The sequence below is a fragment of the Rhincodon typus genome, unplaced genomic scaffold, assembly GCF_021869965.1.
Source record: "Rhincodon typus isolate 14 unplaced genomic scaffold, sRhiTyp1.1 hic_rhity00002755, whole genome shotgun sequence".
Taxonomy (NCBI): Eukaryota; Metazoa; Chordata; class Chondrichthyes; order Orectolobiformes; family Rhincodontidae; genus Rhincodon; species Rhincodon typus.
In genome coordinates this window covers 1-25,000 of record NW_025968393.1, presented here as the reverse complement: position 1 = coordinate 25,000, position 25,000 = coordinate 1, and the positions used below count along the sequence as shown (strand labels likewise).

The following is a 25,000-nucleotide window of genomic DNA, read 5'->3' as shown; positions in this document are numbered from 1 at the left end:
AAAATGATAGAGGGGAGTGAGGGGACAGAAAAAAAGATGAACTGAATAATATTTTACATGCCACTGCATCTGATTTTCTGTTTGCTGTGAAGCTGGGGAGGTAAAAGCAAGAAGGCCATGTCCCCATTTTGTTTGTCCAGCCTCTACCCTTTAGACATTATGCTAATTTTATACGAAAGTATTTATAGAATCCCTACAGTGTGGAACCAGGCCATTTGGCCCAACAGGTCCACACCGACTCTTCGAAGAACATCCCACCCGAACTCATCCCTTTACCTTGTTCCCCTGCATTCTCCATCGCTAATCCACCTAACCTACAGATCCCTGGACACTATGGGCAATTTAGAATGGCCGATCACCCAATCTGCACATCTTTGGATTTAGCAAAAATGGCTCACAAGATGCTCTCTATTTTGGTTAACTTCTCAATGTTTGAGCTATCTTATTCTCTTCCAGTAGTAGGTAGTTTATTTTCTGATGTAGTTATTTAAATGTATTGAGTATTTGTCGCGACTGGATCCTGATTCTTAATCCCGTTTGTTTCTCTGCATTTTCCACCAGTCTTTCAAATGAGAGTGCTGAGTTTTTCGGAGATTTGACATCTTAACCAGAAGATAGTCCAGGGCTTAAGATTGCACCTCAGGATTGTCTGCATATCTTCATCAATGGGTAGACTAGAGTTGGCTGGTGATGGTTGTGTTATGATTGTTACTCCTTCTCTTTTGAGAGGTAGCAGCAAGAAATGTGAGAGGCAGGGAAACAGAATATTGATGATTTCCATAATCATGATAATTCTCTGTGGTGTTCAGTTTGTGTTGCTGAGATTTATATGTGGATTTCTTGCCCATAGTCCTGTGGAATATTCAACTGCTGATAAAACAAGAGCCAAGTTGCTGTCTTCAGGAAACGAGCTTCTCTCCAGCTGGTCCCAGAGAATTGTGGATAAATGGATTCAAATCTTCCTCTTGATTGCAGATTACCATTACTGGGTCAGAGTTAATGTTAATCATAAAACTCAGTGGTCTGAAGACTGAACAACAGGGAAACCAGTTGTTCAGTAGTAGAAGTCTGCTGACTTGTACAGTGAGTTGTACAGGAAATTGTTGTTGATTAGCACAGTTTACAGCCTCGTAGTCTCGAGGTTTTTGCGGTATATGGTCCCTTCCTAATATGCTGCAGATGAGTCCAGGAAAGCTATTGTTGTTTAGCCTTAATGCCAATAATAAGCTTCAATGTAGGTTGAGAGTACATTTCCCTGAATGCAGTCAAATAACATGCGACAGTGACTCTAGAGTGCCTTTTTTTTATATAGTTGGTACATTACCAGCCATTATTACTTAGATATATAAACGGAGATTTTACAAAATTACATGTTAAAATTGGGGAACATTACTCGAGTGGAAGATGAGCTTGAAGTTTGTGTATGAAGCTCAACAGGCCTGTTGGTTAACACTGTCTATGATATGTGGTGAGGTGTTTTCCAATATATGTATAGGATTTAGCACTAAGAGCATTTTTCTTAAGATTACTGTAGGAAATTGCATTTTTTCTAAGCTATAGATTTGTCCAGAAACGCAATGACTTTGTAAAATTAACAATTAATCAACATCACCATCATTTGCAAGTTATTAGACATGAGAAATGAATTTTAAGATATGTATGCAATCTATTGTCAGCTGATTTATAAATAACTACGGAGTAAAATAAATTCAGTACGAAGCACCAACTTTCTTATCCGCATCAATATATTTAAGAGAAGTCATAAGGCAGAAATTGCCACCATCAATAAAAGATCCAGTGAGTGTGGTAATCCATTCTTTCTGGTTAGTAGAGTCCTCTGAATCTATGAATGAGATTCCAGCCCTGAGTTCTTTCTTCCTGTCAATTTCTATATACAAGTCAAGAGCCATTATTTGAAAACTGATTTAAGTAAAGCTTTTTATATGTGAAAATTTAGTAATTATTGAAGATCCAATTTTGTGTAAAGTTGATTGTTTGTTTGTTTTCTATTTGTTAGTTCACTCTGCTTTAAAGTCTGTGTTCAACTCCTTGGTAATTGAAAAGGAAAAATTCAAACAGTTGATATCAGAACATGATGCTTGCCATGCACCATCTGCACACATAATTGGTTTGAAGACTGCCTTAACCTCGGTAAGTTTTTGAGTCAGTGCAACAGCAACAAATCTGCTGTTAGGTTTGATGCTTCTGGAAAAATATGAACATGAAGCTGTTTTCAATGTTTAAATTTTTTTTTTTGAAACTTTAGTTTAATAGGTTCTGTTTTCTTGAGATTGAAATTTATTTTGAACAGTTACAAGTCTGTGTTTTAGCGATGGGAGAGGTTCTCTTCATTTGTACTTTATTGATTTTAAACATTTTCTACTGGTGACTTAATGTTTCAAAGGATTCTTGGTCTTGAAAATTTTAAGTGGTGGAATTCCACCCCAATTCATTTTAAGTCACAAATTGACTTTGTAAGTAACTTTGAGAAAAGACTTCTATTTTCACTACCCTTGAACTAATGACTTGCAAGGCTATTTTGGACATTAAGTTATTTGCCTTACTATGAATCTGGATTTACCTGCAGGCCAGATCAAGTGAAGAATATTATTGAACCAGATGGATTTTTTTTTTAAACTTATTTTCTAATCATCTTGCTTAGAGATGTTATTGCACACCCCTGGAGCAGATGGGACTTGAACCCAGGTGTCTTAACCCGGAGGTATGAACACTACCATTGCACCATAAGAGCCCAACCAGATGAGCTTTCATGACAATCGCTGATTAGCCTCAGTAAGGTGACCATGAGATTGCTTTCAATCCCAGATTTATTAATTAAATCTAAATTCCATTAGTTGCTGAAGAATATAGCTGATTTTGAATCCGTGCAGAAATCTAACCTGGGCCTTTTATTTCTCCAGTGACATGATCACTAAACTAGTGTTTCCTTCATAATGAGATAAATATTTGCCTTCAATAATTGAAGGTTTGATTTTAATATGGTCTTGTAACCTGCCTGACGACAATGTGTGTGTTGTTTGAAGTACCATCGTTTGGGTGAGATGTTGGAGCAGCCTGTTACGGTTGGATATTAAAGATTTCAATATCTTTTTAAATAAGAGTTGGCATTCTGGCCAGCATTCTTTTTGGCTTCCATTTCAGTTTGTTAATTTCATTGTTTGCAGTTCAAAAATTATTTTAGTCCAGTGTTTACACTTTTTCTGCCTTTACACTTTTTCTGCTGACTGTTAAAATTTGTTGCAAAAAGTATTTGTTCCTGAGTGTGCATTAAATTGGAGTTCCACTTGTCATTCAGTATAATGGGTTTGCTTTGGTGTTGCTCAGAAGTAGACTGAAGTGGAACTGCTAATTTGGTCAGTTTTTTTTAAAGTCACTGTTCAGGTAATTGTAGCCTTTTTTTGTTGTTAAAACTGCTGAGGTAATGAGGTAACAGATTGTAACTTATGATCTTCAGAACAGTAATTAACCTTTTTTCCAAAAAAAAAACGTTCTATACTTACAACAAAGCATGATGTCTGAAAAGAGAATTAAGCCTGTGCTAAATATGCTTTTGTTAATTATGCATAATCATCAACTTGATTGTCCAAATTTGAAGATGTCTGAGCCCCTAAAATGTGTCTCCCATTTATACATTTTTACCATTACATCTGTTGTCGATCCTTTTTATTAAATTTATTGCTTTGCATTTCTCTGTATAAAACACTTTTTATCATCTGTTTGTCCAATCTTTCATCTGACAATCAACAGCCTAACATTCTAACTATATGTAGCCTCTGCAATTTACACTCTGCCCTCTTTAGAGTTAAACAACCCCTTTCTGTCTTGTCATTTTCTGCTATTTGTACTAAAGGAACCATGTACATTTAGAATCGTTAAAGTTTGGAAAAACTGCTCTACGATAATGAGTGCCGAAAATGAAATGAATAGCAGAAAAGCATTAAGCTGTATCAAACTGAATTGTTTTCAGCCAATTTGGTAGCTACCTTTATTAACAAAATGTGCAGAGGGTAAAATATTTTTCTCAAAATATGTGAACAGTATCCTGCTGTAGTTCTCCTGTGTTTGATGATGTCTTTGTTTATTATTCACTTACAATTAGCTATTGACTTGGTCATGGCTGCATGAAAATGCTTTCATAACCTATGAATTGTGCCATGATGGCTCACCAACTAGTTTGTCAAATCTCTTGACACTAGCTGATATCTAGACCTTGGCTTTTATATTTCTATGGTGTATGAATCAGTAATGATTATTCATATAGGTTAAACAATCATCAAAGGGGATTTTTGAGACCCCTCCCCTTGGTAGTTTGGAAAGAGTCATGGAATGTTTGTTTGACAAAATCTAAATCCCACCTCCAACTTGTGTCAAACAACCCTACTTTTCATTTAGCCATGGAAGTGCATATAATCATTCTGAAGAGGTAAATTAATGATTCTGAAATAAATGGGGATATTTTAATTAAAGCTTTTGGGAGTACTTTATAGGAAATGCCTCCTACCCAGTGTACAGGAAACTTAATATTGATATGGAGGAGACAGTGAATGGCAATTAATGGGTTGGTTAAGGGTCAGTTCCTCCAAAATGAATAAGGGCTCAGCGCTCACTGCTTTCTCACTTCCCTTTGGAGAACACTTTGCTGTGAGCATTTGTTGTGGGAGACTTATTCATGCAGTTTAGAGACCTTCACAGAGAAAATGTCACGGCGCATACAGTCCTCTGACACACCTCTTATCAATAACATGTGAAAGACCTTACTTCCCTCAGCAACCTAGGTCTGAATTTTCACCCCTGGGTTGGGAACCCAAAGTTATGACAATTCCTGGTTCTACAAACCTGACTTGAGAGGAAAAACATAGTGTATAAGAAGTTTGAATTTTCATTCTCTGTGTTTATGGGAGTTGGGCAGGCTGACCCTGGAAAGAGTTTAGAGACAGCCCCACAGGTGGATGGGTGCTGATATAGGCTGTTTGAAAGACCGACCTTGGTGCTCTCGCACTTTGTCCCAGCTGTAAGAAAACAAATCATTCCTTTAGCCCCAAACCTTCACATGCCCTCATCATCAAAAAATTCCCCATGCTCCTGATGCTAATCTGTGCTATTTCATTCCACTACCCATGTGCCCTACATGGCCTCTTGTAGACTCCATGCTAACTTCTATCCCCAACCACTCACATACCAAATTATTCTCCCCATTTATCACCTTTTGCCCAGACATCTTCCATGCCAATTCATTCAATATCTTCTATCAGCAGACCTCGGGAACTATGTCCACATTAAATAAAGTTCTTGTGTCTATTGCTGAATCTGTAATTTTAAAAAAAAATCAAATTCACATGATTTAACTTCCTTCAAATACTTATTCCCTTACTTTTTAAAAAAAAACATTTTTTATTTATGGTCCCATCTCAAAGACTGTCTTAGCACTTGGAGCTGTAAATCGGAATGAACTACCAGGTACCCTACTACAATAACAAAAAATGGCTGGAGATCACAGCAGGTCAGGCAGCATCCATGGGGAGAGAGCAAGCTAACAGTTCGAGTCTAGGTGACACTTCATGGATGCTGCCTGAACTACTATGATCTCCAGCATTTTTTTGTTTTCAGTACAAATTCCAGCATCTTCGGTAATTGCCCCTACTCTGATCATAGTTTATGAATCAGGTAAGACAGGACTAATCCTATAATGCTAGATATCTCCTCTTCTACAGTATTGAGTAGGTGGGAGTTGAGCATTGATTAGAGGAGAGAAACTGCATAGGAATAGATAATATTTCCAGGATGATCGGCTTTAATTACTCGGGTGCAAGGGTTAGTATTTGGGCTTCAACTATTTATAATCTGTAGCGCTTTGAATGAGTGCACTCAGTTCGCTGATAATGCGTGTTTAGACAGGTAACTTAGCTGGGCGGACAATGCAGAGAGGCTGCAAGAGAGTTATTGACCAAATAAGAGATTGAGCGAGGAGGTAGTACTTGGAATATGATATGTAAAATTATCTATTTTGTTAGGAAGATAGGAAAGCCTTTTATTTTAAAATAAGGAATAGTAAATGCTAGTATTTAGAGAGATTTGGGGCTCCTTTATGAACAAGTCATCTGAAGTTTTGATTGCAAGAGGGTTGGAGCATTCGTGTAATCAACTCTTGCTGCAATTATGGAACAAAAACAAAAATTTCTGGCGAAACCCAGCAGATCTGGCAACACCTATGAGAAGAAAGCAGAGTTAACGTTTGAGTCTGGTGACACTTCCTTCAGACCAAATGAAGAGTTACAGGTCTGTAAATATTAACTTTGCTGTTTTCTCACAGACGCCGACAGACTTGCTGAGTTTTGCCAGAAATTTCTGTTTTTGTTTCAAATCTCCAGTGTCCGCTGTTCTTTGTTTTGTTATTTTGCTGCAGTTATATAGGGCCACATCTGGTTTGCTGTGTACGGTTTTGACTTTGGAGGAGTTGCAACACAAAAACCCATGAGATTGATTCCTGGAATGAGAAAGCTGTCTGTCCACTGAAGAGAGATTGAGCAGGCTGAGCCTGTATTCTGTGGGATTTAGGAATGTTTAAGACATCATCTCATAGAAACATAAAACAAAAACAATAAGGCCATAGTTGAGCGATATCTTTCCTGGGCTGCGAAGTATGAATTGGGGTCTTACTCTCAGGATAAGCATATGATCATTTAGGAATGAAGTAGGAAATTTCCAGAGGCAGCTTAACCTTTCTAATGCTCAAGTGCACATAGCCTTGAATGCTCAGTTGTAGCCTGTACCTAAGACTGAGATGGATAGATTTGAGGAAGTAAAGATGTTGGGGATTGGACAGGAAAGTGAAATTGATTTTAAAACATTCAGCCTTTATCAAATTAAATAGGAGAGCAAGTTCGAAAGGTTATATGCCTTTCTTTTCTCCCATTTCGGCACTCCTGTAGCTGGCCTGTCATCCTTTGTAAATTTGAGCGTATCTAGATCTCTGACCATATCCCAATTCACATCAAGTTCATCTCCCTTCTCCACAGGTGTGTCAGTTGATCAAATTTAAAACTCTAATCTCTGTTGTTGCAATTGAATCGATTATTCAGGCAGTCTTGATGAGCTTGGAAAGATTCAGCATAATCAAATAATATCTGTATGATTTTATAAAAAGGGAACTTGTGTTTGAGCAATCCAATAATTAGTTGGATAGGAGAGGATATTCTCTTGATATAGTATAATTGGATTTCCAATAAAAGGCATTCAATGATGTGTCATACTGAAAGTAAATAAGCAAGATAAGGGCTCAAGAAGCTTGGAGTAATATGTTAGTGTGATTTGAAGATTTGTTAATGGACAAGTTGAGAGTAGGGATAAACTGGGCATTTTCAGTTTGACAGGCTGTGCCTAGTGGAGTATGCAAGGATCATTACTGGGGCCTCAAACACATTCAATCTACGTTAATAACTTAGATGAAGACACAAGCGCATTATATCCAAGTTTACTGATGGTACAGAGGAGGACACAGAGGCTGCAAAGAGATATAGAGAGGTTAGCTAACAGATGGCCAGGTGAGGAGAGATGAATTGTTCCGCCCCCTAACCTCCTCGTTTGGTCAACAAGGATTTTATATTCTGGTTAGCACTCAGCTATATCTCACTCCTATTAAAATGCAGGTAACTCCTTGCGATTTGCTTCAACACCAGGCTTTGTCCTTGAGAGAGAGCATTCTCCAGTTACAGCCACAAATCCATCTTGTCTGCTTCTGCCAGAGTGCTTCCCTGAAATAGAGGTGGTTTGTGAATTCCATGTCTGTGTTCCTTGTTTTCAAGCTAGATAATTGCAGGCAATGTGGTCTGTAAATCTATAAGTGAACGTTTTATAAGGGTGTAAATTGTACGGGAGATAAAAGTCTAGTTGACTGGTTCAGTCTAGTTTGATGCCAGTGTTCATTTCAGTTTAAATGGTCTTGCTTATTGATTATTTTTCTTGAAGCTTGGCTCAATCTGTAGTGAGATGATCTGTGCAGCCAATTTTAAGTCAGGTTTTTTTTTCCTTTTTGCATCAATTTCAGTCCATGTAAGTTCCAGGTCTTAAAAATCAAATGATGGAAGTTGAAAAATCACAGTTTATATTCTACCACTATTGTGGTAGGGTATTAAATTTGTAGATTTTGATAATCACAGGAACTTGAGTATAGAAACCTAGATTGCAAGTGCAGCAAGCAATTTGAAAGGCAAATCGTAACTTGACTTTTATTGCATGGGGTTTAGAGACAAGAATGAAAATGTCTTGCTGCATTTGTATAGGGCTTTGGAGAGACCATACCCGATGTACTGCATGCACAGTTTTGACCTTCACATCCTAAGGGGGAAGATACTTGCATGAGTGTTGATAGAGCAAAGCTTCTCTACACTGACTCCTGGGATCAGAGAGTTAAGAAAGTTACTCTATGACAACAGGCTGAACAAATTAGGCCAGTGCTATCTGTAAATTAGAAGAATAAAAATTGATCTAATTGAAACACAAGATTCTGAAGGGTATACACTGCGAGATGGTTGTTTCTGCTGACTTGAGAATCTAGAACACATGGGGCACAGTCTCAGGATGTGGGGCCAATCACATAGCACTGAGGAATAATTCCATCACTTATAAAGTTATATACCTTTTAATTTTTTTTCCTTTGCCTCACAGTATGGTGGATCCTTCATCAATGGCTATATTTAAGGCTGAGATAAACAAGGCCAGCTGAGATAAACAAGGCCAGCTGACCTCTGGAGAAATTAAGAGCTGTAAGGGGATGTGGGCATGAAAATCGGAGATATCAAGAACTGCAGATGCTGGAGTCAGAGTCAATACAATGTGGAGCTGGAGGAACACAGCAGCTCCTTCAGGCCTTCATCCGAAACGTCGACTCTCCTGCTCCTCTGATGATGTTTGACCTGCTGTGTTTCTCCAGCACCACACTGTATGAGCATGAAAATGACATTTAATGCAAAATATTACATATTATTCAGTAACAGAGTATGCTCAATGTTTACTCCTTTACTCATTTCAGAAGTTCTTAAATTGCTGGCATCTCTACTGCCTTACTGTATAATCATCTCCAGCACTTGAATGTTCATGATCTGTGCACTCCACCTATTATTCCATCCCTGACTGCAATGATTTTTCCATTTGTGGCTGTTCTTTTAGTTGCCTAGACTGTGTTTTCCTGATTTGTCTCCTTAACATTTCATCTTTCTAGCTTTCTCATCTTAACAGTGTTGGTATAAATGCAGAAGGTGCTGGAGAAACTCAGCAGGCCTGGCAATATGTGGAGAGTGAAACAAAGAATGTTTCCAGACTCTGGCTTTTTCATCACAGCTGAAGCATTATCATTGAGTTTTCTCTCGACAAGACCTGCTATTTCTGGCATTTTTATTATTATTATTTCAGATCTGTAGTCTCTGGATTTTTTGTCTTTTATATTCTTTTAAACAACACTCTCACTTCTCATCTGGCTTTGTGTCATATTTTGTTTGAGGTTCCTGTGAAGTGCCTTGGTACGGTTCACTACGTTAAAGTTGTTGTATGAATACTGTATGAAAGTTGGTGATTTTTGAGTAGTTCAGTGTGATTTTTTACACACTCCCTTCTAGTGAAGCACTGCTCCAGACGATGCTTTCTAGTTGAATTTTTCCTTTTGGCTGTTCTTCAAGCACTGTAACAAATAAGTATATAAAAACCACATTTTTAGAATGTAAAATGTTGAAGTGCAGCGTTATCAGCAAATTGTCACTCTGCATTCAATACAAATAATAGCTCAAGATTTTAAGCTTACAGCTTCTATTTTGTGCTGCAATCCTGCATTTGTCTTTTGCAGTTATGATTGAGTTTAAGAAGACTAGAAAAAGTGTTACATTCTATTGAGATAATGTCTGCAACCCTTCAATTAACACGCTCAGTCTGTTTGTCTGTCTGCTTTAATAATTAATACTCTGTGCTTCCTTAATGCCTTTTATTATTAGGCTTTAGCTCAGAATGCAGAGTTCAAAGGCCGGCTGTGCAGGATACATGCTGAATCTAGGCTGGTAGATCCAGCTGTCACTGTATATTCGAGTCCAGGTTCAGTTAAGGTGAGTCTGTGAAAATGATTACAATTGTAACCAGAATGTTTATTTTGAATGTACATACATCACTGAAATAGTTTTAATGCCTACAAATAATGCAGTTCAGTAATAAATGTTTTACAGTAAACCTCAAGTGGAATACATCCATAACTCCATTGTTCCTGCTGTTTGCAGCGTTTTTTTAAAAAACAATCCATTTCTTGTGTCATTAAATGTTGTGGAGGTGCTGGTGTTGGATTGGAGTGGGCAAAGTCAAAAGCCACATGACACTAGCTTATAATCCAGTCGCTTTATTTGAAATCAAAACCTGTTGGACTATAACCTGGTGCCATGTGACGTCTGTCATTAAATGCTGGTGACTGCTCTTAACATGAAAGGCTACGTAAAACTGAACTATAGTTGAGACAATTACCAAATGTCCAACGTACAGATTTAGATTTTTTTTTTAATAAACCCAGCTGTAACATTTTTAAAAATGGTTTTCAGACAACATACTTCTACTTAAGCGATTTGATGCTTACCAGTAAGTTAATTTGAAAATGATTTCAGTACACCAAAGGTGGCTTCAAGGAATGGCATCTACTTTCCATATTTTGTTTTTTTTTTCACTGGCTCAACTTAAGAACTATGGGATTGAGGTATAAATTGGTTTCATTTCACTGTGAAACCTTTTGTATTTTACTCCCATTTTGGAGTGTTACATTTCCATCTCGAAGCATTCCTTCCAATGTGCCTTTTCCAACACTGATACCTGATATTTTAAATGTCACCTACCACAGTATTTGACAGCATTGTGAACTGCAGATTGTCTTCAGCAATTTATGGGAGAAATCAAAATTACAGCCAATTTGAATTGCAATGCTACAAGTAGTAACCAAGTTGATAGTTAACAATAAAAAATGTTAATCAGACAATCCTCTACGTTTAATCCTTACTTTGGAAGTGTAGTGTTGTAAGTTTGCTTTTTGGTGCTTTTGGGACAGTGGTTCTTGAATCAGCCCTTGCCTGAATTTGTTGTCTGACCCTTGTGTGCTAAGTCAGATGACATTTTATATATGGAGCACAAAATCCCCTGATCTGTCTTTAATGTTAAACAGATGCACAGTGTGTTGTATCATCAAAATGTAGTGGCAGGCTCAGTCACGTACCCATTTCTTTGTCCTTGTTATATTCTGAATGGTTATAATACAATGTATTGGAGCTTTCATGAGAGAAAGAAAAACTGAGGGGAATGTACAAATTGGCTGTCTGTAGATCTCCTTGGTCCACAAGCTGAAGGGCTGTAGCATGGGGAAATCATCTCCTCTTTCTCCAAGTTGCACATCATCATGACTTGGGCATTGATTGTTTTTCCTTTTACTGATCAAAGCTCTGGAATCGTTATTTCACAACATTGTGGGAGTGCTTTCACCACAAAGACTGCAAAAGGAAAGCCTACCAACATCACCTCAGCGCAGCTGGGGTTGGACAATAAATAGCTACCTTACCAGCAACAGCCACTTTCCAAGAATTTAATTGGAGGTAGTTACCCAGAGTATGTGTTGCTAAACAAGATAGGGATCTGTGATTAACTGCTCTGACTTTGTGTCTTTGTTTCAACTTAAATAAAAACGCAGTACTGTCAATCTTGTAAGCCACTTATTAGGAATTTATGAAAAAGGTCTGGGGAGAAGGGAATTGAGTTTTCAGTGGTTTGTTTGCTATCTAGGTTACTTGTTTGTGTCGAATATGTATATCAATTTTTCACATTACACAAAACTCCATGATGCTGCTTGGCCTGCTGTGTTCATCCAGCACTACACCTTGTTATCTCAGATTCTCCAGCATCTGCAGTTCCTACTATCTCTGAAGCATCTCATGCTGTCTTCCATGTTTAATTTTCATACAGCAATGAAACAACTATTTCTGACATTATTTGAAAAGATGCATTAACTGTTCTCTAATTCTTACTTGAAACTTTCTGTAGAATGGTTAAAATAGAAACTTACTTTCCAGGAACAACATGCCTGTTATAGATAGCTACTCAAAAATCAGTCGGTGTGTGCAAAGCTTGAAAGTTTAAATTATAGCCTTGTGATTTTTTTAAAATGTGTTTTTATGGATTTGTCACTGAACTAATATCATCACAGAATGTTCCAGGTACATATTATAAACCCAGCCAATTGTAGTCACAGCAGCCCAGTAATATGCCTTTTATTACAAGAATCTTAATGCTGGTACATTAGTGGAACAGGGAGTCAGTTGTCCACAGCCAGGTCATAAATGAGTGATGGATAATAGATTTTCGGATTAGTTGGACTTGAGCTGAACACTGGTTCAGAAGATATTTGGTTAAAAATCAGATGGTGTATGAAGAGACAGTTGGGAAAATTTCTGGAGGAGTTGGGGGGCAATGGTGTCAGGAGAAGGTGGGGAGTCCGAGAACTAGTTATCAGTTATGCTGCCTCACACAAGATGTTGGATAAATAATTGAGTACAACAGAAATATTTGGAAATTGAGGGTTCTAACAGAGATGTACTTTGATTGAGGTGTCACCTAGATATTAGATGGTTAGACTGTCTGCTTATGCACCAGGAATTCTGTATAGCTACATAAACTTTACGAAATTGACGAGAATTCTCATTGAATTGGAAAGATTGTTTTTCAGGAAAAAATTTGCAAGTCAGCAGTAATGGCCACAAAATATTTTGACGCGTGTGTGTGTGTGTTTGCATATTAACAGTTATTAACTTATCATTAAATGTTAAGTTTATCAATTATGTTAATAGGTAAATACTTGATTTTAAGTGAAGGGAAGTGTATAAGTACAAGAGTGAGATCGGATGTGGTTAACTGAAACTGATCAAGAAAACAATGAATTGTTCTTAAAGTGCTGGAAAAGCTCAACAGGTCTGGCAGCATCTTTAAAGAGAAAAACAGGGTAATTGTTGTTCTGGTTCTTTTGATGTTCTAACAGCCTGGTAACCTTCATAATTGGTCACTGGCAAAGAAATTGTGATAGCTAGTATATTTTTCAGCACAATTAACTTCTATATATAGTACTGGGGACATACCTATAAAAATTGGATATCAAGGAATCGTTGATAATGCAGGAAAATGAATTATGTCTGAGCAAATAGCAGTGTTAAAGGGTGAAATGGTTCCTATTTCTTAGGTTATCTTAATATTCTGTTATTACAACTCCACTTTCTACATAGTAAAAAAAAAAGCACTTTACTATAATTTTCATGACCTGAGATTATACTTAAAGTATCACAGTCTGTGGAATTCTGTGTCACAGAAAGCAGTTAAGGCCAAATGTTTTCAAGGAGTTAGATATAGTTCTTGGGGCTGAAGGAATCAATGGGCATGGGGGAAAGTGAGAATAGGGTATTGAGTTTAATGATTAGCCAGATCATATTGAATGGTAGAGCAAGCTTAAAGGGCTGAATGGCCTACTATGGCTCACGTTATCTTTTTGTTCTAAAAGATTAACAAGTTTATTTGGAGGAAAGGGATTCTATAACCAAGTCCGTAAGGACTAATGAGTCAGTTGAATTTCCATAGTGGGGAAACTTTTAGAAATAAAAATTCAGGCTGGAATTAATAGTTATATGGACAAACTTGGGTTAATTAGAGAGAACCAGCATGGATTTCTTGATGGAAAATCCTGTTTAACTAAGTTGTTGAAGTTCTTTAAGGATAATATTGCCGATGTGTATGTGGACTTCCAAAAGGTTTTGAATACAGTGCCGCACAAGTTTCTGGGAAAGTTGTAGTTCACGGAATGTTCAGTGGATCGTAGCAATATGAAAACTGTGAGGTAGGAAACAAGAGTCGTGGTTAGTGAATACTCTCAAGGTTGGTGAGATGTTTGCAGTGGGGTTCCCCAGGGGTTCTTTTCCTAATTTATATAAATCGTCTAGGTTGTGGAGTGCATGGGGACACTGTCCAAGTTTGCAGACCATACAAAACCTGGAAGCATTGTACACTGAGGAGGACAGTGTAGAACTTCAAAAGAACTTTGACAGTTTGGTGGAGTCAGAGATAGATGGCTGATGAAATTCAATGCAGAAAAATGCAAGATGAAACAATGGAACAAAAAGTAGGTAGTTCGGCCCTTTGAGCCTGCACTGCCATGCAATGTGATCGTGGCTGATCCTCCACCTCAGTGCTGTAGTCTTTTATTCTTTCCATATCCCTTGATGCCTTTAATACTTAAAAATGTATCAGTCTTCTTCCTGAATGTACAGTTTTGCATTTGGAATATTATTACCAGTTTTAGTCTCCCTACCTAAGAGGATACACTTGCTACAGAGGGAATGCTGCGAATGTTCACTAAGCTGATGCCAGGGTTGGCAGGTCTGTTGTATGGGAGAAGTTGGTTCACCTGGGCCTGTATTCACTCACACATTTAGAAGGATGAGAGGTGCTCTGGTTGAGGCAGATAAAAACCTAACTGGGCTAAACAAACTAGATGCAGGGAGGATGTTTCCATTGATTTGGACTCTGGAGCCAGCAATCACAGTCTCAGGATGTGGATTAGGCCATTTAGGACTGAGATGAGGAAACATTTCTTCATTCAGAGGGTGGACAACCTGTGGATTTACTTACCATTAGTAGAAAGAACACAGAGAGACAGTGTAAAATAAATGGCACTTTCTTTAGTGTGTGTGCGGGTGTAGAGACACATCGTGCATATGTGCATGTCACTAAATGACAGGTGGAGAAAGCAGTTAATAAAGCACATAGTACGCTAGGCTTTATCAACACTGGCACACTACAAGAGCAGGGTGGTTATGCTGAATCTGTAAAGGATACCAATTAGACCTCCACTGGAGTATTCTGTACAGTCCTGGGTGCCATGTTTTAGGAAGGATGAGAATGCATGGGAGATGGTGCAGAAGAGTTTGAGAATGGTTCCAAAGATACACTTCAGTTATAGAGAGAGATTGGATTGGTTAAGGTCATTTTTCTTGTAGAGGAAAAGGGTAAGAGGAAATTTGATTGAAGTTCTCAAAATCATGAGGGGTCCGAACAGATTAGGCAGTTAGAAATGGTTCCTGTACAGAAATGGATCAGGAACAAGGGAGCATAGATTTAAAATGATTTGCAAATGAAGTAAATTGGAGGAAATCTTTTTCATGCATTGAGTGTCTTCAGTCTGGAATGCACCACCAGGAAGTGTGGGGGCGATCATATCAATCAAGGCATTCAGGAGAACATTAGAAGGTTATTTGAATAGAAATAATTTGCAGGATTATGGGAAAAGGGCAGGAGAATAACACTGAGTCGCACTATTCATTCAGAGAGCCAGTGTAGATACAATGGACGGAATGGCCGCTTTCACCACTGTGTTAATTCTGTGATTTTGTGAAGATCCTGCTTTTGCTTTCTCCTTTCCCCTCCAATAATGGCCAGTCAACTTGTACGTAATTACAGAAAAATAGGTTTGTACAGAGTCACTTCGTCCCAGGTAAATTTGGATTTCAAAAGATTAGAGTATTTGGTGGAGTGCTCAGATATACTGTTAGTATCAACCTTACTGTTTGAATAAGTTTCTGTTTTAATCAGCAGATATTAAAAAGTCTTAATACTGTGCATGTTGGTAAGCTGAAGAACATATGAAAATAAAAAACATCCGACAACTAAAACATTGCAGTTATAATCTAAATGGGACTTGGATGAAACTCCACTTTTTGTGCAGATAATCATTGGGTTTGTTTCATTGAATACCAGCTGCTTTTATTCTGTTTTCATGCTTGGGATAGGAACGTAATGACTGAAATATAGTTGCGGAAAACCTTTCAAACCATGCCAACTTATTCAAATACAAAGAAACTACAGCTGTTCCCTTTTACAATTACCAACATTACAGAATCTAAATGTTTCCTTTGTTTGTGGCATGTTACCACAAATCTCAATGTATGTTGATCATTTCTTGTCCTTCTGTAATTTTATCATTTTGTAATGTGAAAGTTTAAGTTCAGAAATATTTCAAATAATCAGGTTTTAAAATGTAAAATGACTTCAATCTAGCTCTATAATAAAGTTCACCTGATACTTCCTTCCAATAGTAAAGGTTTTTTGAGAACCCATGTAATCTCATGGTTCTTTTCTGTGTTGGTTCTACCTTGATTGATCAAGACTGGATATGGTAGACTAAGTTTAGCCTAATCATAGAATGATTTAGTCTCATTATTAATTTAGTTATTTGGGGTACAGAACTTGAGGATTACTGGGGGGAAAAAAAAGCTCTCAAAGAGCAGCATGTTGGCACAGTGGTTAGCACTGCTGCCTCACAGAGCCAGGGACCCGGGTTTGATTCCACCCTTGAATGACTGTCTGTGAGAAGTTTTCATGTTCTTCCCATGACTGCATGGGTTTCATCCCACAGTCCAAAGATATGCAGATTGTGTGGATTGGCCATGTTAAATTGTCCTACTGTCCAGGGATGTTTAGGCTGGGTGGATTAATCGTGGTAAATGTGAGTCTGCAGGCAGGTAGGGAGGGTGGGTTTGGGTGTGATATTCTTTGGAGGGTCGGTGCAGACTTGATGAGCCGAATGTCCTCTTTCCACACTGTAGGGGTTCTATGATTCTATTCATCTTGCACTCAAGGACAGTTGCAAGAAATACTCCAGCAAGGGGAAAACCAAATTTATGCTGTATGAGAATTGAGTGTTGACAAGTGAACTTTTTGAATGGTGGAAGGTCTGCCATGGGCAACAGTTATATGTTGACTGACTGTTAACTGCTTAAGCTGTGTTTAAATTTTAAACCAGGCAGGTTGACTCTGATCTGTCAGGTATTTCCTTGAGAAATAAAGCATAGAAAGGCTGTCTGTTCTCTTGAGTTGTGATTTGGGCAGTGTGTGTTCATACTCTTTCTGTCTGCAAGAAACGGGATTGTGTGCGTTAATGTATGTAGTTTCCAGTTCGTGTATGTACACCATACCATGAGCCTGGTTATCCTAAATTGGTTGTCAGTGTAATTCTTAAGTACATTTGTGATTATTTAACAAGTGTTGTCCAATCATAGAATCAGATCTAATGTTGAATTTTTTTGGGAGCTTTGCAATCACAGGCTGATTGGGTACAATCAATACATTCCCTGTTGTGAGCAGCTAAAGGGACATGTTGTTTGATATGATCTTTAGGTACATTTTTGGGATGTACTGTTTGCACACCTAGCACCACACCAGCACTGAAATTCATATACTACATTATTCACTTATCCGATAGGCAGAAAAACGTTTTGGTTTGACAGCTGCCACTGGTATAGCAGCAGCATACAATGAAGAATTCAGTGAAGAACGCAGGAGGGCATGCCAGGAGCAGCACCAGACATAACTGAAAATGAGGTGTCAACCTGGTGAAGCTACAAAATAGGACTACATGTGTTCCAAACATCATAAGCAGTAAATGATAGATATGTTAAGCAATTCCACAACTTTTTCTTATTTTAAAGGTATCTTTTTAATATATTTTGCGGGGGTCTGGTCTGGTCTATAACAGGTTGCTCTGTTATTAGAGAGAGGTGACTGGTCGTGGTTTAACCTGAGAGTCATCGCAACCCAGGTGAGGGAATAGGTTGTGAAGAAGAGTCCTTCACAGTGACCTAAGTCAGAGTAGGAATGGAGCCCACACTCTTCTCCATTACAAACCAGTCATCCAGTCAGCTGAGCGAACCAATCCCAACATTTGTGCTATACAAATGTTAAACAATGACTCTCTAACAAGAGAGAATCTAACCATTGCCTCTTGACATTTGATGGCATTACCATCACTGAACTCCCACTATCAACATCCTAGGCATTAGTATTCACCAGAAACTGAACTGGACTGGCCATATAAATATTGTGGGTACAAGTTGAGGTCAGAGGCTTCACTGCATAAGTTCAGCCAGGCTCCTTAGACAGCACCATCCAAGCCTATAACCCACTACCAAATAAAAGGACAAGGGCATCAGATACAAGGGATCTTGTAGCCACTGCATTTCATGAAGTGAGTCCAGTTGAGTTTCTGATCAATGGTAACTCCCAGCTTACCTGCAAATTCTCCTCCAAGCTACTCAGCATCTTGACTTCAGTGTCACTGGGTCAAAACTCTAGAACTCCCTAACAGCATTGTGGGTATACCTACAGCAAATAGACTGCAGCAGATCAAGAATATAACTCACTTTCTCAAAGACAACTAGGGATGGGCAATAAGTGCGATAGGCAGAAAAACGTTTTGGTTTGACAGCTGCCACTGGTATAGTAGCAACATGCAATGAAGAATTCAGCCAGCTATACCTCATCCTATGAATGAATAATAAAAAAAGCAGCAAACTCACCTTTGAGACAGGTTACACTGGAAGGGAAAGGTGAGGTAAATTTGGCACTTTTCAAGCCCAATGTGTTTTATGTGATGCACGGAGAGAAATGCTCTGATTTGGGAAGTCATTATCTCACAAGGTGGCTTTGATGTAGCCTATTTCAGAATCAATAATAAAACCAGCAAAATACTGAGACAAAATATGACCAATTGAAATCAACACACAAGGAATTCAGTTGCGCTCTATTTAAAAGAACCAGTTTCTTCTACAGCTTGGTACATGACTGAACATTTAGCTGAAAGTATTTCATAGTTCTTCACAATACATTATTGCTTGATGGATGGTGTGATTTCCAGTAAATGTACATAGCTCAGATTTTAGACAGAAAGCCAGAAATCAAGGAAAATCACGGAAAACGAAAACAAAATACTTCTCCAGTTATTTGTGATTGAATGGCCTCTGATGTCAGGGCTATTTACTCAGCCACAAATAATGACACAATGAATATTGTATAGCATGCCTATGAGCAGATGCTGTGAAATTAACCATATGTAACAACTGAATACTTTCGTTGACTGATTATACTTCGATTACAATGTATCCTGACTAAACTTCCATGGCTACCTCAAGTACGTTGGAGTTATGAGGATTTATAGTTTCTGCTTTGGCAAGATTTTTAGGTATGAAGTGGAGCCATTGTACTGGCTGGCTGACCGAGTTCCTTACCAAATCTCAACGACACCTCTAGCTATTTCAGAATTGCAATGGCAAATTTGCCTAAGACAATATCAGTGAGAAATAGTTGAGCCTATTTGTACCTTGATTTCTGCTGAATAGGACCACAGTTGTATCCTTGAAGTTTTGCATGAAGTCAGTCGAAACAGTGTGAAGCTTAAAGATCTGTATGTCTAATACAATGCATTTTTGTTAGATGGATGGTGTGAATTTCCAGTGTACAGGAGTCCAAGATTTCAAGAAAAAATGTTTTTGTGTCTAATTCTGAAGTTCTCTCCAAGGAGGAGGAAATTTTTCATACATAGTTTGCTCTTTTTCCCTCTGTTCCTCTGTTTAGATTAAATGAACAAGTAGCAATAAAAGTACTGCTAGGAACCCATCAGCTGCATGGATACAGAACACAGGAAAATGGCAGTGTACAACCTGACTTCCCAGCTTGTCCAAGCCTAACTTTTGTCTCTTGGCTACCAACTTTTAAAGGAGATGACTTTTATTTTATCTCTAGTTATTTTTGAAATTTAAAAGTAATTTTTCTTTGTGAAGATCTCTTTGGAAAATGCCACACTGTTCATCTTGCATGAACAAATGTTCCCTTTGGCATTTGCACAGGTATCCAACTGATCTTGTAGAAAACTATATTTGATTCATTCATTGTTGTGCAGCAATGACTGACATCAGTATTTCATTTTAAAATTTAATCAGTGTGGCTAGTTTTTGTTTGTGCTTTCCGGAGAAGTCACACATTAGCATTATTTAAGTGAGACAAGGTCTGCACAACATTGTCAAGGTTGCTGTGTCTAGCTAAGTGGTGACAATGCTGGACGTACTGTCTACCAGATATCTCACCATCTTGGCTGTTTTTACCCCCTTAACAGCATGCTTACATTGCTCATGTTACTGCCTATGTCCAAATAATTAACAATTGGCAGTATCACATTTTATTTGGCGCTGCCTTTCTTGCACATATTTTGTGTGACTTATTTCATCTAGCTATTGTTTAATTTACAAAGTACCTCTGCATCCAATGTTTTTTTTAATTTATTCATATTCTGGAATGTGGGCATCACTGGCTGGCCAGCATTTATTGCCCATCCCTGGTTTTCCTTGAGAAGGTGGTGGAAAACAGCCGCCTTGAACTGCTGCAGTTTATTTGCTTTGGGTTGACCCTCAATGCCATTAGGGAGGGAATTCTGGGATGTGACCCAGTGACAATGAAGGAATGGTGACATATTCCCAAGTCAGGATCATGAGTGGCTTGGAGGGGAACATGAATGTGGTGGTGTTCCCGTATACCTGCTGCCCTTATCCTTCTAGATGGAAGTGGTCATGGGTTTGGAAGGTGCTGTCTGAGGATCTTGTAGATAGTACACACTGCTGTTACTGAGCGTCGGAGGTAGAGGGAGTGCATGCTTGTGGATACAGTGCCAGTCAAGCGAGCTGCTTTGTCCTGGATGGTGCCAAGCTTCTTGAGCGCTGTTGGGGCTGCACTGATCCAGGCAAGTGGGGAGTATTCCATCACACTCCTTACTTGTGCCTTGTAGATGATGGACAGGCTTTGGGGAGTCGGGGGGTGAGTTGCTCATTGCAGTATTTGTAGCTTCTGACCTACTCTTGTAGCCACTGCATTTTATGAATTGAGTCCAGTTGAGTTTCTGATCAGTGGTAACTCCCAGGATTCAGTGGTGGTACCGCCATTGAATGTCAAAGGACGGCGATTGTATTGTCTGGTATTGATGATGGTCATAGCCTGGCATTTATGTGGCACGAATGTTACTTGCCACTTTTCTCAATATTGTCCAGATCTTGTTGCATTTGAACACGGACTGCTTCAGTATCTGAGGAGTCGCGAATGGTGCTGAACATTGTGCAATCATCGATGAACATCCCCACTTCTGACCTTATGATGTAAGGAAGGTCATTGATGAAACAGCTGAAGATGGTTGGGCCTGGGACATTACTCTGAGGAACTCCTGCAGAGATGTCCTGGAGCTGAGATGATTGACTGCCAACAACTGCGACCATCTTCCTATGTATCAGGTATGACTCCAACCACCAGAGACTTTGCCCCCTGATACCCATTGATTCCAGTTTTGCTAGGGCTCCTTTATGCCACACTCAGTCGAAAGCAACCTTGATGTCAAGGGCTGTCGCTCTCACCTCACCTCTGGAATTCAGGTCTTTTGTCCAGGTTTGAACCAAGGCTGTAATGAGGTCAGGAGCTGAGTGGCCCTGGCATAACCCAAACTAGACATCGTTGAGCCGTGCTGCTTGATAGCACTGTTGATGACACCTTCCATACTGATGATCGAGAGTAGACTGATGGGCGGTGATTGGCCGTGTTGGATTTGTCCTGCTTTCTATACTTGGGCAATTTTTCACATTGTCAGGTAGATGCCAGTATTGTAACTGCACTGCAATAGCTTAGCCAGGGTAGCGGCAAGTTCTGGACCACCAGTCTTCAGGACTATTGCCAGGATATTGTCAGAGCCCATAGCCTTTGCAGCATCCAGTGCCTCCAACTGTTTCTTGATTTCATGTGGAGTGAATCAAATTGGCTGAAGACTGGTATCTGTAATGCTGGGGACTACTGGAGGCGGCCGAGATGGATCCTCCACTCGGCACTTCTGGCTGAAGATTGCTGCGAAAGCTTCAACCTTATCTTTTGCACTGATGTGCTGGACTTTTCCATCATTGAGGGTGGGGATATTTGTGGAGCCGCCGCCGCCTCCAGTGTGTTGTTTAATCGTCCACCACCATTCACAACTGGATATGGCAGGACTGCAGAGCTTAGAACTGATTCTTTGGTTGTAGGATCGCTTAGCACTGTCTGTCACTTGCAAGCCAAACAGCATAAGCAGCAAGTAGTCCTGTTTGGTAGCTTCGGCAGGTTGACACCGCACCTTCAGGTATGCCTGGTACTGCTCCTGGCATGCCCTTCCGCACATTCCCTTGAACCAGGGTTGATAACCTGGCTCGATGGTAATTGTTGAGTGGTGGATATGCCAGGCCATGAGGTTACAGATTGCGCTGGAATACAGTTCTGCTGTTGATGGCTCACAGTGCCTCATGGATGCCCAGTCTTGAGTTGCTAGACCTGTGAAAAGTCTGTCCCATTTTTAGCATGGTGATAGTGCCGCACAAAACCTTGGCGGTTATTCTCGATTTGAAGGCGGGACATCGTCTCCATAAGAACTGTGCAGAGGTCAATCTTACTGATACTGTCATGGACAGATGCAGCTGCAGCTGGCAGATTGGTATGGAAAAGGCCAAGTATGTTTTTCCCTCTTGTTCGTTCCCTCACCACCTGCTGCAGACCCAGTCTAGCAGCTATGTCCTTTAGGACCTGACCAGCTCGATCAGTAGTACTGCTGCCAAGCCACTCCTGGTGGTGGGCATTGAAATCCCCCCACCTAGAGTACATTTTTTGCCACTGCCATTCTCAGTGCTTCCTCTAAGTGTTGTTCAACATGGAGGAGTACCAATTCATCAGCTGAGGGAGGACGGTATGTGGGAATCAGCAGGAGGTTTCTTTGTCCATGTTTAACCAGAAGCCACATGACTTCATGGGGTCCGGAATCAATTTGAGGACTCCCAGGGCAGCTCCCTCTGGACTGTATACACTGTGCTGCCACATCTGCTGGATCTGTCTTGCCAGTGAGATAGGACATATCCAGGAATGATCATAGTGATGTCTGGGATATTATTGGTAAGGTACGATTCCATGAGTATGACTATGTCACGCTGTTGCTTGAATAGTTTGTGGGACAGCTCTCCCAATTTTGGCACTAGCCCCCAGATGTTAGTGAGGAGGACTTTGCAGGGTTGACAGGGCTGTTTCTGCTGTTGTCTTTCCTGGTGCCTAGGTCGATGTCAGCTGATCTGTCTGGTTTCATTTCTTTGAGACTTTGTAGCGATCGGTACAACTGGATGGCTTGCTAGGGCAGTTGAGAGTCAGCCATATTGCTGTGGGTCTGGACTGACATGTAGACCAGAACAGGCGAGGTTGGCAGATTTCTTTCCCTGAAGGACATCTGTAAAGCAGATGGGTTTTTCCGACAATTGACTATGATTTCTTGGTCATCAGTACATTCTTAAATCCAGATTTTTTTCATATTGAATTCACATTCCACCATCTGCCATGGCAGGATTCAAACCTCCATCCCTGGAATATTACCTGGTCTCTGGATTATTAGTGTAACATAATGCCACTAGGCCATCACCTACCCGATGTAAATTAGGAACAGTAGGTCCCTCCACAGGGAGCCATTGTGAACTCCAGTCAGCATTCATTGTGTACCCTCCCCTCCCCCGACTCCATCACTCTCTCAACTGATGCATTTGCCTTTTTTGTCTTTCAATCAACTGCTTGCTGATTCCCAGCTTTGTGCAATGAGTTCCTCAGTTTTGTGATCATGTAGCAAGGTTCTTATGGAAAGGTTTCAAGTTTTATTTGAATTCTGGAGAATGCTGTATTTAGAGTTTGAGCTCTAGTATGTTACCAGTGTATGGTGCCTATAAATTTCATGCATTTAACTAGTGACTATTTTTATTGACAAAGGATTATCTGATTTTGTTTTTGCCAAACCGGTTCAAAGTCTGTATTGTTCTACTTCAGATTGACACTTTCTGAAATATAGTTGAAGTTTGCATGGGTATATTAATTACTTGCGCGAAAGTGTGGATGTCTCTCCAGCTCCTTTTTGAAATTGACATTGCTGAGGACAACTGGAGTGAAGTATTAATGCTGTACCAGTGACCTCCAGGGCATTCTGTCAGACCTTTGTGACAGACTGCTGTTGACTGCAATCCCTTAAGACCATTGCCTTACCACGATCTTGCTACTGCAGCAAGGAACAGGATGCAGTGCAAGATTTTTACTGCCCAATCAATAATCCATGTAATTGGAAATTGAAATTTTAACATAGAATCTTAATTTTGTCAGTTAAAATACTTTGATTCCAAGCAGGAATTTATTTTTTTTTAAAAAAAGCACCCTGAGCTAATTTCTTATCGTTAGGTTATGCAGCAAATTAAAAATCCAACTTGCAAATTTATTTGGCTCTATTCCAAACCCTGTTTTGGTGAGGTGGCAGTAAATCAGATACAGTTGATGCATTAATAAATAGCATCTATGATTCTATTATAGCAAGCTGCTTGTAGTTCAAAAGATATGCATGAGAAGATTAGCTGTGCACTGCTTTTTTTGGGTGAAGGAGAAACCAAAGTCAACTAAAAGCAGGTCATGATTTTTAAGAAAAATGTGTTTTTGTTTCAAGATCATACTTTAACATTTATCAAATAAAAACTGAAAGAATCACAGATGCCGTAAATCAGAAACCAATAGAAATTGCTGGAAAAGCTCAGCAGGTCTGGCAGCATCTGTGGAGAGAAATCAGAGTTAACGTTTCGGGTTAAATGACCCTTCCTCAGAATGCAATTTTAGAGTTCTTCCATCGGAGGCTGTTTTTTCTGTCTCTGAAAAGGAAGCCAATTTGATACCAAGGGTGTTGGGCCTGTATATTACCTTGGTGCCACTGAAGAAACCCAGGTGTCTTGCTTGTCACCAATGAATTGTAGCTCATTGGCTTTCTCAGTCCAGGTTCTTGATTTTCCTAATTGTTCTTTGTAACTTCACCTTTGCTATTTGGTGAGTTCTTCTCTTTGCCTCAATGGTGATGTTGTTTTACCAGGCATGGAGAGCTTTCCACCTCTTGTTAATGATGTCTTGGACGATGATGTCGTCCTTGCTGAACCAGTCTTTGGTGTTTCCTGGTCTTGTAGCCAATGGTTTATTCACACCATGCAATGATCGCTGTCTTCAATTCTTTCCAGATTTCCTCCACTCCATTAAAATGGACTGTTTT

At 39.4% G+C, this 25,000-nt stretch overlaps 1 long non-coding RNA gene across 1 annotated transcript; it reads left to right on the top strand.

The window, feature by feature from the left end:
- The first annotated feature begins 2,021 nt into the window (after positions 1-2,021).
- LOC125481606 lies at positions 2,022-15,945 on the top strand. Its single transcript, XR_007261407.1, has 3 exons — positions 2,022-2,151; positions 10,002-10,109; positions 15,658-15,945. It is a non-coding gene; the product is annotated as an uncharacterized LOC125481606 (long non-coding RNA).
- The last annotated feature ends 9,055 nt before the right edge of the window (positions 15,946-25,000 follow it).